We start from the raw sequence: 7,669 nt of genomic DNA, 5'->3' as shown, positions 1-7,669 counted from the left end.
AAGGAATATAAAAAGGCAGATGAGCTGAAAGCACTGGTAGACATATGGTAGCATAACTATTGTGAAAATACGACTTAGAGGGACAGGACTGGCAGCTCAATGCTCCTGGTTACCAGGTTTTCAGATGAGATTCAAGATGGTTTTTTTTAAAAAGGAGTGGCAATATTTGTTAAAGAGATGATTTATGGCTCTAAAGGAATAATATGATTGTCAATTGGGGCTATGTGGACTGAACTAAATAATGTGAAATCACACTATTGAGAATGAAATATAGGGTCCTCGAAGATTAGAAAAGCAAATTTGTAGGTAGATTACTGATGAGTGTAAGTGCAGTAATAATGGCATATTTCAATTATCCTAATATTAACTTGGATAGTCAATGTAAAATGTATGGGGGAACAGAAGTCCTAACTTTCAATCAGGAAAGCTTTTTCACCAGTTCTGAAGAAGGACTTATGATCTGGAACATTAACTCTGTTTCTCTTCCACAGGTGCTGCCTCACCTAAGTTTTTCCAGCATTTTGTTTTTACTTTGTATGAACCAAAATAATTTCTTACAACTATTTTGACTTCATCTGTCATTGGCCAAACAAGCCTACATCCTTTTTCTATATGTCTAGTCTTCCAAAATGTAAAGTACCCTGGAATATATTTATGTCCCAGTTTTCACAAAATTACAGAATGTGCATTTTAAACATGTGGGAAGGTAGTATTGAGAACCTAAACAATGTAAAGTTGGAAAAATGGGAAGGGAAATAATTAGCCAAGAAAACTCTGTAATAGAAATACCAGATTCAAACTCCAGTGCCACAATGAACATCTTGAAGTACCTGCTGAAGGAACAGTACAAAATAAGACTAAACAATAATTTTCCAGTTCTTGTTCTCAAAAAATATACTCACAGAAATACTTCAGTTTAAAAATCAAAACGGTTGAACAATCTCAATGATCAAATGAAAATAGTCTTCCTTCACATCACATTTATTACAGCATTTACATCTGCACAGATTAAGAGTTTGTACTAATGATTCCCGTGGTTGTTTTACTTGATTAATGCTGCCTTAAGTAATTACCGATGTGTTGCGATCCAGCTTCCTCTCTCTGCGCCCCCCCCCCCCCCCCCCCCCCCCCAAAACTATTACCTACCAACCACCACCTAGTCCAAATCCCTTCTCTGCATCTTTTTGGGCTCTCAGTTCAATGGGAACACTCCTCAAGTTGGATACAAACTAGGAAATGAGGTTGAGATAAACACAGCTTTTTGTTACCATCTCCCCTTGGATACTTAAGGGGAGCTGTATTATTTATAGTTACAGATCTATTGTTAATGGTGGAAATGAAAAAAGACCATGGCAGATAACAAGGTATGGTGTATGGTTAAACTGCACTATCAGACCGGTATCAATCATGCATTATCATTGTCAGGCAGGCCACAGACCTTCATCCTAATCATCATTATTTCAATCAGAGAATGTGGAGGGCCAAAACCTGAAACTGCCCATTTAGTTTCTTATTCTCTGACAGAAGAACTCAGCTCCTCAGGCAAAGGAGCTCCCCAGATTAATCAATTTTATAAATACATAACTAACATATTAGTAGAAATTTCTAGCCCGCAGAGACAAACTAGTTGCTGAACAACACAAGTTATGTTGGTGCCACGAAGGCTACAACTGGGTAACCATGCAAAGATGAAGGATCAAATGTGAACAACTCCTGGTGTAGAAAGGTCAGAATCATTGATGCACCAGACATGAATCTGTACCATTCTATGGCAGGTCATCCAACACTTCACTCTCTTAATACTTTTCAGTAGGGAGAAAGTAGGGAAGTCGCGTACATCTCAAAATTCTGTTTCTGAAGGAATCTTACGAACTTGGATGGAATATTCCACCAGTCAAACTTCAACCTATACAAATTTAAGCTTAAGTTTAAACAGTCTGCAGTTACAGGCAATAAAAGCAGAAAATGCTGGAAATAGCAAGTTAGGCAACATCTGTAGCGGGAGAAACAGTTAAGATTTCTGGTCAATTACCCTTCATCGGAATTGGGAATAGTTAGAAATGAAACAAACTTAAAGTTGCAGAGAAAGGGAATGTCTCCATCCCACTCCTACATCTATATTTGGCCTCCTACACTGCTCCAGCAGAGCTCAACTTAAGTTTATGGAACAGGGCCTAAGGTTTCTTCTGGATACATTAAAGCCTTCAGAACTCAATAATTTAAGTTATTCAGCCACTTCAACCTTGTATCTCAATTTTACTCTTCCCCTTTTCTGGCAACTTTGTGTTTTATTTGTCTGCTATTTATGTCACCTCCAGATTCCCCTTTTGTAGCTTGCTAATCTTTCTCATTCTCTTTCAGCCAGCACCAGCATTACTGGTATCTTTCAATTTCCCTTGGCTTCAATCCCCTCACACACCGACCTTTTTGTTTTTCCTGCCCCTCCTTCCCATCTCTGCAATTTAAAACTGTTAATTTCTAACTTTATTCAGTTCTAATGAAAGGTCATCAATTTGAAATGTTGAAGGTTCTGTCGCCACAGATGCTGTCTGGCCAGTTGAATACTTCCAGCATTTTTCATTTTATTTCAGATGTCCAAACTCTGCAGTAATTTGCTTCTGGACGGCAGTTACATAATGTATTTTACCGCCTGTACAATTTGCATCATTGATGCAAAATTGGGGGAGCTGGCATCCTCCACTTATTACATTGCTTTGTCTGGTTGCTTGGCATTTTCTTCTGGCTCATCCTTCGACAGACTGAAATCTGGCAAATGATCACTCAGTGTTCGGTCCATGATTCTGTCAACTTCAGTTTCTTTCCTGAAGAAGCACCAAGCTAAAAATGTAATTCCAGCAAGGCTGAAGGGAAGAACCTTCCACCAAGGTTTCTGGTAATCACTGCCCAGTGCTTTCTCCACAGACCAAATACGGCTGTTTGCCTTACTGGTGCTAAATTTTATGGCTCCTTCATTTGCAACATCCTTTAGTGACGATTTGTGGTCACCTGGAGCTGTAGAGAAGAAAACTCTTGCTGAATTGTTGGTTCTAAAGTGAAAACAAAATCAATAACAGTTGGTTTGAATCAGGCTGTAAACTGTAGATTAGACTATGCTAATAAAATATACATTGTTTTTCTCCTCTAAAGGTGGCTCCATGTCCCAATCCCCATCTAGTAATCCAGATATAAAGCTCTTACATCTGTTTGGTGGCTGTCAGGATCAGACAGGATTAGATCATGTGCTGTGGAGGATGGCCACAATGTGCAAGAGCTGTATCATATTCAATAAAATTAGAGTAATTCAAGTTCCCGAGCCACTAATTCCTTCTCTCCCCTTGGCATCGGTCTAAAACAGAATGGGAATGTTCACAAATTTGATTTGACTCCAAGTTGAGCTATAGATTTGATCAGGCCATCACTAAGATGATGGTGTTACATTGCCTATCTTTTGCCAAAAAAACTTATCCATACCATGACTATTTCTTAATTTGACCATTCTAATGGCACCCTTAGCTTCTGCCTTCTACCTCACACCAGGTCTCATTCACCCATATTCCCCTTTTTCAAGCACAGCTTCAATATTAATATCTGCACCGTTGCTTTTAGATCCTTCTGTAGCCTAGTTGTTCACTTTCTCTGTTATTTCTTTCAGGCTTGCAAGATGTCTGCTCTCCTTGAACCCTGTCATCCTTGAATTTAATGACTTCACCACTGAAACCTGTGCCTTCAGCTGCCCAAGCCCTAAGCTCTGGAATTCCCTTCATTTTCTCCTTTAAGATTCTCCTCAAAACTCTGACTAAACTTTCGGTCATCAGCCCAAATTGTGCAGCTTGGTGTCAAATTTTATTGATAATGCTTTGAAGCAATTTAGGATATTTTGCAAAATGAAGTATTACAACAGGGCACTGGATGCAATGGTTAGGGTACTTTAAGTGGTAATCCTGAGGTCTTGACTAACAAATTGGAGACACAAAGGAATTCAAATTCAGTTATTAGGTTACCTGAAATTAGAAATAAAAGTCATTCTCTGCAATGGTGACTCATCTGGTTCACTTTACACAGACTAGCCTGCATGTAAACATGAGAAATAGGAGCAGGAGTAGGCCATTAGATTCTTTATGCCTGCTCTGTCATCCAATAAGATCATCACTGATCTTTTAGCTCAACCTCACTTTCTTGCACCAAGCCTACATCTATTAATTCCCATATCTAAAAAAAATTACTGATCTTCACAGTAACAGTTATCCCTAAAGTCTTACAAAGCATTTCAAACCACTATATTAAAATAGTTTAAAAATACAACTGGCCATATAACCCAATATTACACTTAACCTCCAAATTGAAACCATACATGGCAAAATAGCTCCTAGCCAAATTGCTCATTGACATCTAACCTGTGAGAATTGTCCTGCTGGCTAGTCAAGCAGTTGCTTGAGGGTACACGCGGAATTGTATCTTACAGTCGACATCTCAATTTCATCTCACAATGTCTGGGCACATTCTGTACCAGGACAGGAGGGTGCACAGTGGTCACATCTGAAAGGAGTGGTCTAGGAGTTCTCACCATTATCTCCAAACCCCAGGAAGTCTCATAGCAACAGACTAATATTCCCAACTGATTGCCACGTGCCATCCTCATTCAGCTAATGAATCAGTACTCTGCCATATTGAACTACTGGAAGAAACAGAAAGAGTAGCAAGGAGACTGAATATATACTGGGTGAGGGACATAAATGTCTAATAGCAAGAGTTGTACCACCATTGACCAAGCCAACCGAGTCCTGAAAAACATAACTGCCAGGGTAGGTCTGCAGTGGGCAGTGTGTAAATCAACATGAGGGATAAATGTACTTGACCTCATCTTCATCACTATGTATATCACAGATACACCTGCCCATAACAGTATTTATAGAAGTGACCACCACACAATGTTTTTAAAGACAAAGTCTTATCTTTTTGCTGAGGACATCTGTCATGTTGTATGGCACAACGATCATCTACATAACACAGATCCAAACAGACTCAGCAGTTCAAATTTGGGCATTCACCCTCAGCAGAACTGTATTCCATCAAGATCTGTGACCCCTTGGCCCTCTTCCATTACAACCAAGCCAGCGGACCAATTCTGGTTCACTGTGAAGTGTAGCAGAGTACTAGGAGCAGCAACAGGAATACCTGAAGATGAGATGTTATCCTGGTGAAGCTGCATCAAAGGTAAATATCAAAAGCAGCATGTAATAGATACAGCTCAGTGACCCCTCAATCAAAACTCTGCAGTCCTGCTATATTCAATCATCAATGTTTGTAGATAACTAGACAGTATGCAGAAGGCTTCAAGAACATCCCCTTCCTGAACAATGGTGAAGACCAGCATGTATGAGAACCAAAGACATGGCTAATGCATTTGCAACCTTATGTATTAAATGAATGATCCATCTTGGGTTCCTACATAGGCCCTTACCAAAATACAGAACAAGTTCAATCCGTCTTAATATGCCCAAACATAATCCAGTTTCACACAGTACTGAGGAAACTCTTGGACGTGCCGTCTCACACAAGCCTTTAGTATGCCTTCTCAGACGTTTGGAAGATCCCCGGGAAGCAAGACAATCTCCTTTACAGTATTGGAGACACGAGAGTCTGCAGATGCTGAAATCTGGAGCAAAGGTCTCTTATAGATGCTGCCTGACCTGCTGAGGTCCTCCGACATTGTGTGTGTGTGTTGCTCCAGATTCCAGCATCTGCAGAATTTCTTATGTCTCCGTTTTGAAGCTTCTGGAGGAACTCGGCAGGTTCAGCGGCATCTGTGGGGGGATTCCCCCATCAGTTTGTTTTTAGCTCCTTTACAGTAGTCCCTGGCGTAAACATCACCAAATCCAAAAACGATTCACCCCGGTATTAAATTGCTAAATTACAGATCCCTCCCCCCAACTAAGAATTCATTCTGAATAAGGACGACTTTCAAGGTCATGTGCTGTAATTTAGGGCCACCGATCCCTCCCAACCTCTCAACTCAGTCGCCAAAGTCTCTAAATTGTTCTATAATTAACGCACCTGAACCCTGCGAAAGCCGTTCCTATCAGGTGTCCGTTTGAGGATGAAAAGACCTGTAAATTTCGCGATAAAATCACACACGCCACCATCCTCCTCCACACAAAAGAAAGAAACCGGCCCAGCCTTCCCCAGCCCTGTGCTTAGCCCCACCTCTGGTTCCGGTTAACACTGCAGCAGGGAACTGTCACTCAACATAATCGCAAGGCATTGATAGCAATAAACCCACAGTTAATTTAATCAGTGCAAGAGCGTTAACTTCCATTTCAGTATCTCTTAAAATGTCATTGTGATCCAGATGAAAAAAAAGTCTTATTACAATTAGAAATGGATCCCTCTGGCTTGACAAGGTAAATCTTGCAAAAGGGTAAAACCAGCAGAAAGGTGCTCCAGGTTCAACACCCATGATTTGTTATAACATCATTAAAGGTTGAGATCTTAATGGGGAGAAATAATATTTTAATATTTTCAAACTTTGTTTTCTATTTTTAGATCTGAGTTTTGGGACAGATTTTCTGATATTTCAATGTAACTTCTGTGATATGTAACTTTTGCGAATGTTTTTATTAACATTAGGTTATATAGGGTAAAAACCCAGATTTAAAGCGCATATCGTGACTGTTAATTATATTCCTTATCAGATACAGGGCTCCTTTAGAGCAGACTACTAGGCAACTAGCTTTGGTTGGGATGCCTGGCGATAGTTCTTCTGCTTTTTAGCTGTCCCATGGGGACGAGGATGACCTGCTTCCACTCCTGCAGTTCTGAGGTGACTGCTGAGGTTAAGGTAGGACCTGGAGACTCTACCACTTGTGGCGCAGAAGGTGCTTTATGGGGCAGATGCTGCGTGTTCAGGGAGGAGTTGTGTTCCTTCTGCTGTTTTCAGGGGCTCAAGGTTCTTTATGCCATCCCTAATACTCTTTCTCCACTCTGAGTAGTCATGGTTCAGGTATTTCCATGAGTAAATGGGGATGTTATATTTTTCAAGGAAGGCTTTAAGAACATCCTTGAATAACTTCTGCTCTTGGTAATGACTTGCTTTTACAGAGTAATTAGAACCTTGATACTGCAGATGTTGCCCTGACAGATGATGTTGGTTAACTTATCCTACGGTGGTTTTGAACGATTTTGCAGAGACTGTTGGTGGTATTTCGCCAATACTTTGAGGTGTCTGCTGTAGGTAGACGCTGTCTCAGAAGCGTACACGAGGGTGGGGATCTCTGCTGCCTGAGAGGTAATAAGCTTTGTACCTGGTTAGAGTTCTTGATCATCAAACATCCTTTTCCTTAGATGGTCAAAGGCTGTGCAAGTGCACTGAACTCAATGGCGAATTTCACATTGATGTTCACCTTTGCTCAAAAGAGGCTTCCGAGATGCGGAAAGTAGTCCACGTTTTCAAGGCTCTCATTATGGACCTTTAGAATTGGAGAGGAGCACCTTTGCTTTATGGAAGTTCATCTATATCTATATCTTAAAGTTCATTCTCTGGCATGTGCACTGGTGAGCCAGTCAATCATGATGTGGAGCTCGGTCACTGAACGTGTTGTGCATCTGCCAACGTCGCCTGCGTACTGCAGCTCAGCGAGTGAGATTGGAAATGAGCTTGCTTCAGGAATGG

The sequence above is a fragment of the Pristis pectinata genome, chromosome 8 (assembly GCF_009764475.1).
Source record: "Pristis pectinata isolate sPriPec2 chromosome 8, sPriPec2.1.pri, whole genome shotgun sequence".
NCBI classification, from domain to species: domain Eukaryota; kingdom Metazoa; phylum Chordata; class Chondrichthyes; order Rhinopristiformes; family Pristidae; genus Pristis; species Pristis pectinata.
The sequence above is the reverse complement of the archived record's forward strand: the minus strand, read 5'-3'. Positions refer to the sequence as shown.